The sequence below is a fragment of the Papio anubis genome, chromosome 4 (genome assembly GCF_008728515.1).
Source record: "Papio anubis isolate 15944 chromosome 4, Panubis1.0, whole genome shotgun sequence".
In the NCBI taxonomy this organism is placed as follows: domain Eukaryota; kingdom Metazoa; phylum Chordata; class Mammalia; order Primates; family Cercopithecidae; genus Papio; species Papio anubis.
This window is the reverse complement of record NC_044979.1, coordinates 176,108,376-176,120,797: the sequence shown is the minus strand read 5'-3', so window position 1 is coordinate 176,120,797 and position 12,422 is coordinate 176,108,376. Positions and strand designations below refer to the sequence as shown.

At 42.1% G+C, this 12,422-nt stretch overlaps 1 protein-coding gene across 2 annotated transcripts in view; it reads left to right on the top strand.

Moving 5' to 3' along the window:
- Positions 1-12,422, top strand: part of DSCAM (DS cell adhesion molecule) — an 825,379-nt gene that overhangs the window by 219,262 nt on the left and 593,695 nt on the right. The window lies entirely within an intron of this gene.

Here is a 12,422-nt window from a genome sequence, read left to right as displayed (position 1 = left end):
GAAGCACTCCAGGTGATTCTGAGGCAGGTAGACTGGCAGCTGGAGTTCTAAACTGTGGCTCTTTCCAGTGTAATTTCTCGCTGCTTCTAATGGGTGCTTTTAACTATGACCTGGGTCAGCTGCTCCCTCTTGGTTGTGCTGGATATGACCCTCCTGTTCCAGCCATGTCACCCTGCTATGCTCTCCTCTTCCAGTGTTTCTTCATTCTTTAGACTAGCACCTGCCCTTCTTCATCAAGGAAGCCTACATCATGGGGAACACCAATACTGAAGTCTTCATCTCTGTATTCCTTCAGGGCTGTGGAGTCCAACAGTCAGGGTCCAGCTGTGCCAGTACAAGATGTATCACCCTGTACAAATATTTCCCCTCTCTGAGCCTTGATTTTCCCATCCCAAACCCACAACAGGAATACATGAGTGTAATCTTTCTTTTTTTTGAGACGGAGTCTCGCTCTGTCACCCAGGCAGGAGTGCAATGGTACGATCTCGGCTCACTGCAACCTGTGCCTCCCGGGTTCAAATGATTCTCCTGCCTTGGTCTCCCGAGTAGCTGGGATTACAGATACTGGCAACCATGCCCAGCTAATTTTTGTATTTTTAATAGAGACGGGGTTTAACCATATTGGCCAGGGTTGTCTCGAACTCCTGACCTCGTGATTCACCAGCCTCAGCCTCCTAATAGTGCTGGGATTACAGGCGTGATGAGTGTAATCCTTAAAATACATATTAACTTGGCTTTTATCAGTGTGTAGTAAGGCTCTCCATGTCAGAGTAAATAAATCCACCAAATAGGAGTCAAATACATTCTTATCTGAAAATCCAAGCCTTAAGATTAGCATATTCTAGAACTTCTCTTTTAGATATTTTCAATGACGTTGAATCTCTTGTGTTACATATTTAAGAGAAGGAGAAAAGAAAGCTTCTTTTGAAAGCCAGTTACCAAAAGAAAGAACTGGAACCAGCAAAGGCAAATTGGTTAGTTTTCACTCAAGTAACTGCTTGACTTAAATGTGATCTGGCAAATGGGCATGACTACAAGAAACAAAAGGCTTCTTTTGAGCTTCTAGAGAAAGATAAAGCACCCTGAATACTTAATCAAGATACCTTTTTCTACGATTAGTGGAGGCCGGCTCATGTCTGTTTTCTGTCTCCCTTTTCCTTGTCTAAGACATGTGTAGCTGCTGCCGTGATGTAAATTTAAACGTCCATCATGCAGACCACACCCATGGGGCCACCAACATTCTAGAGCGGCTTGCTCTGTGCATCTCATCCACACTGCCATGCACTCTGTTTATGTCATTAGAAAAATCCTTGCATATTTACTAAAGGCAAGAGGCAGAATAAACTCTCAGTTACATATGTAAAATTTCATGCAGCATCATTCTCCTATGTATTACTAGGTTTGGGTATTTTACATGATGATAGAGTCTCTTTTTACACAAACAGTAGGGCTCCTACGCAGTTGTTCTCTTTCAAAATGAACACAATAGACTAGATAATATTGTCTGTTTATATTTCTTTCTGAAAGTAGGAATGCTTTCCTAAATTGCTTTCACGTACTGTGTAAAACACTGTAGAAGTGCTGAGGCTTATCTGACATCTCATTCTCCCCTGGTGCGTGTGTGCGTGCGTGTGTTGTGTATGTGTGTGGTGTTTTTGTGTGTGTGGAGTGTGAGTGTGGCAGAGAGGAAAGGGGAGCTATTTGATTCTGTAATTCCTTTTCTGCCTTCTTCCTTTCTCTGTAAACGTTGGATATTTATCCAAATTACTAACGACAGATTGAGCCCTATGCAGATGAAATGTGTCTGTGACAGCTTTCACTATCCATATCTCTTGGGCCTGTTTTCCTGCGCTCCCAGAGCCTTCACCAGCATTCCAGAATCTCCATCCCCATCTCCTACTTATACACACATCAGTCATCAGTTATCCATTAGCTAAGCTGCCTTTCTTAATAGCTTTACACTGTTTGCTTTCTCTGGAACATTTTTAGTTAAAATTTTATAATGCAGTTGCACACAAATGAAGACACAGATGGCTGCATCCTCCATGTCTTCCCCTCGTTTACAGGAAGCTGCGGATCGGGGGGTGGTGTCAGGGTTACCCACGTGGTAAGGGCAGAGACAAGAGGGGACCCCAGTTTTCCATGCTGCACATGGTCATTGCTGGGGACTGAGGTTTGCACATCACTCTGCCCTGTTCTGCCTCCACTGAGGAGAAAGTCAGGGATGGAGCAAGCTGCAGCATCTTCTGAAAAAGAAAAGGTGGCCTTGTCTCCAGCTCTCCCCTCAAGTCCCACCTTCCCATAGTTTTCTGCCACTTCTCGACTTTCCTCTCTGCAGCTGCTTTGAGATGGATTTTTTCCAGCTGCACACTTGCCCCTGCTTTGCATCCTCATTCTGGTAGAAGCACAATCTAAAGCTCATTAAGGGAATGAATCAATTCTGTGCATCGCGCTAGCTCAGCAGATCACCACACAGGCAGTGCTATTAGCAAGTCGGTGCTTAACACATGGCACTTCCATGAATCAATATGGAGCCCGTGTAGAACAAGGCATGTTTTTTTTCCTCCTCCCATTAAGAAAAACTGATGCCAAAAACAACTCATATATTTGCAAGTATGACTTTTATGAAAGGAAAAAGCATTTTTGTTTGCAAAATCATGCTTCAAGGCAGGACAGTTGTGAACTGTGATGGCTTTTATTTCTCTTGGGGCTGTAACTTTAAGGGTTTAGAATTTGGAACCACAGCCTAGCTAATCGTGACACACACATACACATACACATACTCACACATGCACATACACACAAACACACACACACACACACAAGTGTCAGGAAGAATCATATAAATCACACATCATTTTACACATGAGGGCTCACTCTAAAATAGATACCACTTTTAATATTAACTAAAACCTGTGCTCATTGTCTCATCATTCTATATGTACTGATTTGTCATTCACATTTCTTTCAAAATCATTCAAATTTCTAGCCCACAGCAATTAAATATTAATAGTACTATCTACAAACATGATTGCACAAAATCCAAGTCTATTTTTCCCACTGGTGTTAACAAGACTGCTCACACTTTGTCAGGAACTAAAATTAAGTGTCACATGATCTTAAAACTAATGTCACATACTAAAAAGCTTCCGAGGGAAATTGTAGAAAGAACTCTCGACACCATTGTTCTACTGGACAACGTACATAAAATTATTTTACAGTGATGGGAGAGAAATAGGCTCCTAGTCCTAAAAGCCGCGAAGACAGTAGCAGTGCCGTGGTTTGGCATGATTCTCCTGTGGATCCCAGGGGCGGGTGGATTTCTGCTGTACTTTATCACCAGACACAAAATGGACTAAAATGGACAAGTGTGAGGGACACAGAGGCTGCTGTAAAAAAAAAAATGCAGGATATTTATGGGTCTGTGATGACCCAAATAATGAGCAAACATGGGAATCCCCTGCTGAAAAGCTGTCACAGAACTGAAGCCTGTCTGGAAATATCTTGAGAATGCTGATATCATTTTAATAGGATCTAAAATGAGAATTCTATCAATATAAAATGGGGAGAAGGGCCTCCTTCTATTTTTAAAAAATACCCAACATTCATGTTTTTCATATTTTTCTAGCCTATAATTACTCTTAATCAAAGCACAACAAATAGTAAACAGTAAAAATGAAATAAATGTGGTGACAGTTTGCCAATAACGAGGAGAAAATGTCCCATCTGTCTAGCCGCGAGTAAAATGGGTGTAATTACTGCTCATTTTTCTCGTAATTGCTGAGTTATTAGTTTAAAGCTTACACACAACTGGTGAACAGTGAGTACTACCCATTCCGTAATTACAGCCCCAGCCTCGCCGTGCTTGAAATCAGGGAATGCAAGAGCCTAGGAAACGATCTGAGTTAACCCTGACTGCTTGCAAAGAATTGTGACTGTCTATTTAATTTGAATTTTATAAACTCTGAGTTCCTTTGCTATCCAAATGTTAAACCAGAATGTTTGTAACTCCAGCTTGAATTATAATTTGTTTTTAAGCTATAGTCTTGCATCTGCTTCTAATGGTGAACGCATAGGTTCATTTTTGATAGAAATAATCCATGCAGACCACCACCCTTTGCATTGTATTTGTTCAAGTTATGCGTGGTCCATTGATATGCAGGGGTCTGTTAATGTTAACATCTCACTATCAGGGAAATTGCATTTGAAAGTTCAGGATTACACCTGGGTAGTCAACACCTGACATACACAGCAGGGCAAATATAGAAAAAAAGAATCTCCCTTGATTGCTTGTTTATTACATATCAAAGATTAAGGCAACTAGAGCTGTGATTTATTTCTCCTTCCAGTATGCTGTTTTATCTCTGGGATTCACCGAAGAAAGACTAAGTTCTATAATGTTCTCACCAGGAAAATAAAGACTATAGCTACTTTTGCTGATATCACTTTAATAGGATCTAAAATGAGAATTCTATCAATATGAAGCAGGAGCCAGGCGTGGTTACTCATGCCTGTAATCCAGCACTTTGGGAGGTCGAGGTGGGTGGATCACCTGAGGTCAGAGATTCGAGACCTGCCTGACCAACATGGTGAAACCCTGTCTGTAAGGGGTTTTTTGTAAAAATACAAAAATTAGCCAGGCGTGGTGGTGCGCACCTACTTGAGAGGCTGAGACAGGAGAATTGCTGGAACCTGGGACGCAAAGGTTGCAATGAGCCAAGATCATGCCATTGCACTCCAGCCTGGGTGACAGAGTGAGACTCTGTCTCCAAAAAAGAAAAAGAAAAAAAAATCTATATCTGTATGTATGTATGAATGAAAAGGGCCTCCTTGTATTTTTGAAAAGTACCCAACCTTTATGTTTTTCATATTTTCACATTCTAGCAAGAGTAGATTTTCTGGGTTACTTCTCTTTGGAGTCCTGTCTTTGGTCTATACACAGAACTGTAACTCACCACAGACAGAGAAAGGGCTGAGATGACAAAGCTGGGCTTCATTCTGTGTGGCTCCCTGGGTTCTTAGCCATTCCTAATGAACCTTTGATTTGCTGCCTGTCTCTGATCGGGGAACCCTGATGACAGGTACATTTATTTTGAGGGGTGTATCCTCAAGCTATGGAGTGGTTGTTGAATGAGATGTTGTGAAACAAAAGTCATGAGACCCTGTCTAAAATACTCAGACTAGCGTGGTATTTTTTTTTTTCCTAGCAAGTTATGTCATTTAAGTTACAGATATAGAAGTGGAGACAATGAAAATATAGCATAGTATATTCATTTCCTTCCTCTGAGCCCCAGTGATGCCAAGGCATATTTTTCTATGTTAGAGGGACTACCCTGAAAAGGAATGGTTATGGTAAAATTTGGTATGGAATATTCACTGATATGAATCTCACACTTTCAGAAAAAGAGGAGATGAGGAAGGGCCTTAGTGATTATTAAATATAGCCTAAGAATCAAAGTTATTTCCATTCCTCGCTGCAGAAGCAGTGAACCACCCCCTTCCTTCCTCCCTCTCTCTCTCTCTTTTTTTTTTTCTCTCTCTCTCTAATATTTAACCTCTTGGTTGAGATAAGCTGGTGAAAATCGTGGAAATGTATTTTAAAAATCTTTATTCTAAGCCCCCGAGAACCACAGTATCCCAGATTCCTTTGAGCTCCGCATAAATGTCTTTGCTTCACGAACTACGTGCATATTATGCATAATCCTTTGGTTGTGCACGCCAGCTGGGCAGCAGAGATAGGCAGTGCTGGGGGCTTGCAGCTTTAAAACTGTGCCCAGGCCTCACTCAGAAGTAGGAAAATGAAATGAGCATTTGCATAATCTATCTCAAGTTACCCAGGTTTCTTTCAATCTTCTTATCACGTTTTTAAAAAATCTATTAAGCGAATATTAGAACAAAATGCATTTTTCTCTTCAGAGAATTCATTTTGCCTGCGTCTTTAGGTCCTATAGGGCTTTTCATTTGTTTTAGTTTTTTTAAATGCCTTAAGACTTTTTTTTAGGAGTTTACTTTGTTCCTACTCTTCTCTATTTGAGTCAGCAGCACATATTTAGATCAATTCTTTTGACTTGGAAGTGCAGTTCTGAGCGATTATAAAATTTTTATCTGAAAAGGCCCTAAATGAATTGAAGTTGTGAAAATTGTGATAATTTATTTCCTGGAATTGAAATACAGAGAGAAACTAAAATACACATTACATTTTAATTCAGTGTTAATTTCTCCCATTTGCTTATAAAAGAAAACATGGTGCAGATCTTGTGTACTTGAAATAACTGTCCACACTTTCTCAATCCACAGTCACGAATCAGACACACACACACGCACACACACCTGCCCACGCACACACCAGCATATACTGCTAAAGTAACAAGCCTTCTCTCCAGGCCTGTGCTGCTGAGGCTGGCTGGCCAGACTGCCTGCCTCCCTGTCTCTTTCTTTCTTAACTAGATTATTTTCATTAACTCTACTTTCTAAATCTTTCTTTACCTCTGTAGCAATTTGCAGCTGCATCATGTACTGACACATGTTTCCTGAAGTTCCCCAGCAGGCACTGAGTTTTGAAATCCAGTAGTTTCCAGTGTCTGGTCCGCACACCAGTATTTGATCCTGCTGTCCTGTCCTTTTCCTTCCTCCTGACATCCCTCCCTCCAGGCTCTCTTCTGTGTCTCTTCCCTTTCTCTTCTTTATTTTCCCCTTTCTCTCCCCTTGATGGGGTCTCCCTTCTTTCTTGTTGCTTGTCTGCCCCCTCTCTGTGTCCCTTCTTCCTTGAATGGTGACCTCTCTACAGACTGTTCCCAGATGCTGTCGTTCTTTGATTCAACACTGAAGTACTAAGAGTTCATCTGTGCCTGGTGCTTATTCCAGGGGCTGGAAGACAACAGAAAATTTTAAAAAGACAAAATTCCTATCTTGGTGAAACTTATATTGCAGTGGGAGCAGGCAGACAACTACTAAAATAAACATGTAACATGCTATGTTTGATGAAAAGTGTTGTAGAGAAAAATAACTCAAGGAAGGGTGATAGAAAGTTGAGGCCGTTTGATGCTTTAAACAGGATGGTTGGTGAAGGTCTCTGAGAGGTGGACCTGGGTGCAAAGACACCCTTTCTTCTCACTCAGTTATTACCGAAACAGAGAAATCATCACATGCCCGTGCTGAAGACGATGCTGTAGATACACGGGCTTCAAATGCATACATTGAAGTTCACACATTTCTTTAACCTGGGATGTCCCAAATATTTCTTTTTAGATTTGTACATATTTTGTTTTACTGATAGCTTATTTGATACATTAAGATACTACTACAGAGAACAGGAATTTCTAGGGCGTATTGGGAAGGAAGAGTATGGCCATCCTATTGCATCTGAGCCGTGGGTCCCCATGCTCTCAGTGAGATGTGAAGAGATGAGGGAGAAGCATAAATGTTTGGAGGGAGGGTGTTGTAGGCAAACAGAACCGTAAGTGCACAAGTGGAAGCATAGTACCACTGCATGCTGATAGAAGCCATGGTAGTGAAGACCTGAGCGGGGAAACACAGCTCCATCACAAAGTCCCTCTGTGTGCAGGTAGAGGCTGATGCCAGCTCTATGCCTGCTGCCAACCACTGCCACCAACAGTCGTGGACAGAACAAGAGGAACAAAAGCCACAGAGCTGGTCTGAATCTCATTCCTCAAACATCTTTCCTCTTATTGTTTTCAAACTTTCTGTGTTTTGAAAGTTCTGAAATGTAACTCTTGTGCTTTCACTCCTCCATTAACCATTCATCAAATCATCTTTCAATAGAGATACTTAAGTTTTGTGTCTTTGAGATTCCTTTATATTGGGATATAAAGAACCATATCCTACTGTACTTAGGAATAAATAGCTGCTAGGCTTTCTTTTTCTTTCTATTTATTAGGCTATGTTCCTGGGTCGAGAATAAGAAATAGTAAAGCCTTTGTGTCCTCCCTCTGGGAGAAGAAAGACCACCTTATATAGCAACAACACGTGGTCTCTGTGGGGCCCATCATTCCCTGGGAGGCTTCCCAATCTAACAGGAGACTCCCTCCCTTTGGGAAAAGACAGCCTTGTGTTTTCTGTGTATGGTTCATTCCAAGTTACACACATCCAAGCATCTTACACCATTGAACACGCTCCTACAATTCACTGCAGGCATTTGTGTTTTGGCTCCATGCATCCCCATCAAATGGTTCTTAGCCTACGGTCCTGACGGAGGCCCATCTGACCTGCCATCTTATTCTCAATGTCTAGCTAACCCCTCCTTTCTTCTCACTCAGTTATTGCCAAAGTAGAAAAATCGCCATGTGCATGTTCCGTACGTGGCTGTAGATACACAGGCTTCAAATGAATACATTGAAGTTCACACATTTCTTTAATGTGGGATGTCCCAAATACTTCTTTTTAAATGTGTACATGCTTTGTTTTACTGATAGCTTATTTATTAAGATGCTGTTTACTGAGAGCAGCCATTTCTAGGACATATTGGGAATGAAGAGTATAGGCATCTTGTTTTATCTGAGCTGTGGGTCCCCACACTCGCAGAGAGATGTGAAAGTGGGTCTTGCTGTGAGACCTTGTGAAGTCACCACCTTCCTCTCAGGACCACCGCCATTCGATTATATGGTATGTGCATTCCTTCACGTGACCACGTGCCAGATGCAATAGAAAAAGGCATTTCAGACTGCCACTGTCTGCTTCCAAAACCCAAGTATCGCATTGGTTGGAATCGATGAAAGTAACTGTCACCCAGCCTTTGTGTCCTTTGGTGATGATGTATTAAATAGGGAAAAACCACAGGCTGAGAAGACATCAGTAAACAACCTAAAGGGGGTTTTAGATAGCAAATCAATGTGGAACAATGGATGTAGAAAATTACCAGGAAATGGATAATTAAGTTCCTTCCATGCTCTTTTGCAAAATCTCTGAGAATAAAGTCCCTTAGGACAGATACAGAGGAAAAGTGATGCCAATGAAAACCTTAAGGAAATGATTGTGTGTTGGTGCTTAAAGTAATGGAGTATTTGTGGTATCATAGTGTGCAAATGGAACCCACAGCCTCTTGAAGGGATTCACCCGTGGCCACGTCCGTCTTTCCATTCCAGTGGCGCTGGGCTTCCTGTGGATGCAGCACCGTTAAGTGTAGTGTTCTTTCTAAAAGCACCGCACAGGTGCTTTTCAATCAAGGTGGAATGAAAGCCACCGGCTTAGGAATGAAGAGTGAATGAAGACCTCTTGCATTTGCCAGCTCAGCGGTTTCAGTGCTGTCATATGATCTTGTTTTCCCAGTAAGCAAAATGTGTTATTTTATCCTGGGCTCAGTGTTGGATATACTGAAAACAATGACAATAACCAGCAGTTACTATGGAGCACATACTGTGTCCCAGGAACTGTTGCGCACTTTATATGTTTTACCTCCTTACTGAGTGTATACGTGTAAAACAGCTCTTTATTATGTGAACAGAACAACTCCCCAATGTATGTGATAGTTGGGTGTCTTTTAATACATTTGTGTGTGTGTGTGTATGTATGTGTGTGTATATATATGTGTGTGTGTGTGTATATATATATAAAACAACTGTCCTCTCACCCCCCCATCCAACCCAATTTCCTTTTATTCTTGTAAACAACTTTCTCTACCTCTTCATTTATTTACAGAATGACAAGTATTCATAAAGCCAGGTATAGGCAAATTCTATCAGTTGGCTACAATAACTGGATTCATCTTGGGGGGAGTTTTATTTATTACTTTGCCCTCCTATTTCTGACAGGCTCATGAACCCCTGAGCACTGGGGTCAGCATAGGCATCAGCAGCCTTGGAAGCCAGCACAGCTCTTTGGAGGCCCCATGCCCAGGGCACTACCCTTGCAAACTCAGACCTGTAAAGGGATGCCCTCTTCAGCTGCGTGAACTAATGCTGTTCAAACGCACCTTCTCACAGAACCTGTGTAGTAGCGCCGGGAGGCAGACTTTGTCAGAATTGTACCCACATTTTACTAGGAAAGTACCAAGATGCAGAGAGTGTGAAGAACTTGCCCATGGTGGCAAAGATAGTGTCAAAGCCATGGCCTCTGTCGCCATCACCCTTTATTTTGCCTTCTGCACTACAAGCCCAAGTCTCCTGATACGACTGGGAAGCCTCACGGGGAGTGGGGTACCCCACGGAGATCATGTGTGTTGCTGTATAACTTCCTAGTTTGGGACGAAGATAAAATTGATGACTTCTCTGGCCCTCCCAGTCCTGAATCATCCAGATTCATTTCAGTAAACATGGAACACCACCGAGATGTGCTGGAGTGAACGGAGTGATTGTCTGTTTCCGTGACTGGTTTCAGTGTCTTAACTCCTTCTCACCAGTTCCATGACTGTGGGGCGTGAGGGACAGGACAAAAGAGTAGACCCAATACCAGGAAGTTATATTGGGTTGCAGGAGTGCTCTGAGTCAGCGGGAGGAAAATGGTGAATCACCCATGCAAGCCCAGAATCCCACCCAAAACCATGCCCATAAATCAGACACATTTTATTTTAAAGAAATAACAAAAGTGGTTGCATGAGGCAAGATGTGGGAGTGAAAGACCGGACCTGATGGTGAAAGCTAGGGAAGGGAATGTGAGCTGGTAGAGCAGTTCGGCAGCTGGCTCAATTATCAAGCGGTGAGATTTGCTGGCAAGAGTCAAATAAGGAACAAGAAGACAAATGACATGGGACAGAGAGAGCTCCACTGTGGCCGAGCTGACCTGCAGATTGGTGGAGCAGAGGAGGGGAGCTGTTGAGTTGTGTGGAGGGGCCACGTATAAGATAATACGAAGTGACTTGGCCGAAATGTGTAAGCACAGAAGGTTCGACGCTGGCATACACATTTTCTGCTACATAACATGGTGTCCTTAATGGCCATAACTGCTGAAAAGCACAGAGAGAAAGTGGATGTTATCTAATTTGGAAAATGATAATACTTTTATTCTCCAGATTGACAACATAGATGTTCCAACCCCCAGGGTCTTCCTCCCCTTGGCGCCTTGACCTACGTTCTTCAAGCGGGGACTTTGTTTCATAGCCAACCTCTGAGCCCATTCTTTCTTCCCCCAACTCCCTCAAAAATCAAATTACATTGTAATGATCTGTCCACCTTTGGGTGACATTCTACCATGTTCATCTGAGACTCTCTCCAGCATTTTTGTTTGTGTCCAGGCTTCCAGGAAAGCTGATGGGGTCTAGATGCACTTTTTATATCCCCCCAATGACAAGTATAGTGAAGGCCAAATGCTCAGTGAACAGTAACTCTGTGCCTTATATCTAGGTGGGTGATGGATCAACACTGAACTTTTCTTTTTTTTTTTTTTTTTTAGAATATATTACTTTGGCTGGGTGCAGTGGCTCATGCCTGTAATCCCAGCACATTGGAAGGCCGAGGAGGGAAGAATCAGTTGAGGTCAGGAGTTCGAGGCCAGCCTGGCCAACATGGTGAAACGCTGTCTTTACTAAAAATACAAAAAGTAGCTGGGCATGGTCTCGTGCACCTGTAATCCCAGCTACTCAGGAGGCTGGGCATGAGAATCGCTTGAAGCCGGGAGGTGGGTGGAGACTGCAGTGAGCTGAGATCACACCACTGCACTCCAGCCTGGGCAATGGAGTGAGACTCTGTATCCAAAAAAAAAAAAAAAGAATATATTGCTTTGTTGTGGTAAAATATAATAACATAAAATCCACAATTTGAACCATTTTTAAGTGTTGACTATACACCATTTAAACCAACAAAAATGTTTGCAAATTTGGGTTTTATCCAACAATGCGTGCATATCATGTAGATTTTATTCTTACCCCACCTCTGTATGAACCCTCTGCCTCTGCTTCTGTCAAATGTGTCTGTTCCCTAATTTTGGACATACTTTGTGCTTTCCTGCTTAATTAATTGTTAGTACAACCCTTCTCTTTCCTTTTCACTTCTGCTTTCCTGGTCAACACACCTTCCTGTTGGGCTCCATGGTAGACACCCATTAGCATTTACTTCTTGCCTCCCAGGGAATCTAGGTCATAAAGGGCACCCTCTTTGTTTATAGCACTTAATAGTAATTATAACATCTATGTTGTCTATATTGTCATTTACCTCCTCTATTAACTATTCACATGCTACCAGATAACTTCTTTTATTAAACTCTATGTATATGTCAAGTTCTATAGTAGATGCCAGGTCTCCAATAGTAAATATGAATATGATTATTAATATTAAATATGATTTGTCTCCTTTTCTCCTGGGAAGTTTTATACCCTGGACAAAGGGCAGACATTGAACACTGTGTCAATCAGAATAGGCTATGTTGTAGTAGGCTAACAACCTTCAGCACCTTCAAACAACAAAGGCTAATTAATTTCTCGCTTACTCCATTCGCCCTGGTGGCTCAGCTGGGACTTTCATGGTCCTTACTCG